The sequence below is a fragment of the Cebus imitator genome, unplaced genomic scaffold, assembly GCF_001604975.1.
Source record: "Cebus imitator isolate Cc_AM_T3 unplaced genomic scaffold, Cebus_imitator-1.0 Scaffold129, whole genome shotgun sequence".
In the NCBI taxonomy this organism is placed as follows: domain Eukaryota; kingdom Metazoa; phylum Chordata; class Mammalia; order Primates; family Cebidae; genus Cebus; species Cebus imitator.
The window spans coordinates 4999433-5001849 of record NW_016107444.1 but is presented as its reverse complement, the minus strand read 5'-3'; the positions used below and the strand labels follow the sequence as shown (position 1 = coordinate 5001849).

The following is a 2417-nucleotide window of genomic DNA, read 5'->3' as shown; positions in this document are numbered from 1 at the left end:
CTTTTTTGTTTTTTAAAATGCTTGATTAATTTTATTACTGATTAGGAACTCATTTGCCATTTAATCTAGATTATTTTAATTCTGATGCTAAGGCCATCTGCTGTCTTTTGCTAGGAGTCAAACAAAATTTTAGTAACCGAAACGTGTTTTCAATAAAATGTTATACGTATACATGTAGATAAACAACGAAAGGGCACCAAGAACCTGTGTAAAATTTCATCACACAATTTCTTTGCAAGCTGCTTGATTACAGAAAACTGTTCATCAAAAATGGGGGTGGGGTGGGGTGGGACTTTTTGTTGTTATTTCAGACATTCAAAGCAATACAACCTATATTCTGAGTATCAACCGGAAGGGTGCAGGTTAAGACCCAAGCCATTTACACAATGTGGAATGTTCCACTGCACTTCCTCAGGGCTAGGCTGCCGACATGAGAAATATTCTCTATCCCTGAGAGATCAGCTAATCGAGAGGCTCATCAGCTAAATCACATTTGTCAAAATACCTGTCAACCAAGCAGATTAATAAATTCAAAGCAGGAACCTTCCCATCATCTTTGCTATCCACGAAGAGCCTCACTTCAGAGCATCTTCTTGCAAGCTGCCGAATCAGTGAATGAGCCTTAGGTAGTAAAGGCTTTTGCAGACACGCCAATAAATAAGCTGTCTTCCTTGGGCAGAACCTATGTGGGGACTCTCATTTCCGGCTGGTCCAACAGCCGCGTCAGCACGTAGCTGTTCACCCAGACGAACTTTCTTCCGCCTTCTTCATCTTCAGATTTTGGTGTAGTCACATTACTACCCAGCTGTTGTGATTCCCAGCGACTTCCATGTGTGTTCACATTCTGGGGAACAGTTGAAAACAGTGCCACTTGTTCCTATTGCCACCGAAGGGCTGGGAAGTAACCTTCAGGGGCAGGTTGGCATCCCGAAAGAGAAGTATTCACTTTGCTTCCTTTTCAACTTCTTCTTCTTTTTTTTTTTTTTTTTTGAGATGGAGTCTTGCTCTGTCACCTAGGCTGGAGTGCAGTGGTGCCATCTGGGCTCACTGCAACCTCCGCCTCCCAGGTTGAAGCAATTTTCCTGCCTCAGCCTCCTGAGTAGCCGGGATTACAGGTGTGTGCCACCATGCCCAGATAATTTTTTGTATCATTTAGTAGAGATGGGTTTCACCATGTTGACCAGGCTGGTCTTGATCTCCTGACCTCAAGTGATCCGCCTGCCTTGGCCTCCCAAAGTGCTGGGATTACAGGTGTGAGCCACCGCGCCCGGCCTTCCTTTTCAACTTCTTTGGGTCACTTTGAGTCACCACAACATCTGGACATTGAGCTGCTTCAATCTGGACCCGCCTCAGGCATTTCGGAGGTGTCCTCCGGGGTACTGAGGGATGGAACTCTTCCATCAAGTTGCAGGGCCTTCCCAGCTATAGCTGAGGCGTCATTCCTTCACTGCAGACTCCGCCGGCCCTATGCCATGGTTTTCAAACCAATGATCCTCTCTTTTTGATCACTGATTTAGATTTAGGCTAATATAGTGTCCAACGCATAGCAGGTCCTCAATATGTATTTGCTGAAGAAAGGGATGGATAATACACAGGAATCCTTAGATTCTGCTTTTAATTTTTTCTTTTTCTTTTTGGACACAGTCTCACTCTGTCACCCAGGCTGGAGTGCAGTGGCACAATCTCAGCTCACTGCAACCTCCGCCTCCTGGGTTCAAGTGATTCTCCTGCCTCAGCCTCCCCATGTGCCACCACGCCCCACTAACTTTTGTGTTTTTAGTAGAGACAGGTTTCACCATGTTGGTAAGGCTGGTCTTGAGCTCCTGATCTGCTCACCTTGGCATTCCAAAGTGCTGGGATTACAGGTGTGAGCCGCCGTGCCCGGCCAGGTTCTGCTTTTAAATTGATGTGGATTCCAGAGAACACTGATGGAAGACTTTTTCTCTAATCATAATCTGATTTTTTCCACCCATAGCCAGGCCATGAGAGCAGCTCTGCCTCAGCTACTCAGCTCCAAATGACTCCTCGTTACACACACTCTCTGCCTTGTCTTAACCATTTTCTCTTTTATATCTTCATTATCATCTCTGTACCCTCATTCTTTGCAGATAATTTTTCTTCCTTCTTTGTTATAATAACTTAAAACAAAATTATTAAGAACTGTCTCCAGGCCGGGCGCGGTGGCTCACGCCTGTAATCCCAGCACTTTGGGAGGCCGAGGCGGGTGAACCACGAGGTCAAGAGATCGAGACCATCCTGGTCAACATGGTAAAACCCCGTCTCTACTAAAAATACAAAACATTAGCTGGGCATGGTGGTGCATGCCTGTAATCCCAGCTACTCAGGAGGCTGAGGCAGGAGAATTGCCTGAACCCAGGAGGCGGAGGTTGTGGTGAGCCGAGATCGCGCCATTGCAC

The 2417-nt window shown here is 46.2% G+C and overlaps 1 pseudogene; it reads right to left on the bottom strand.

The window, feature by feature from the left end:
- Positions 1-462: 462 nt before the first annotated feature.
- Positions 463-2417, bottom strand: part of LOC119473024 — a 5757-nt pseudogene continuing 3802 nt past the window's right edge.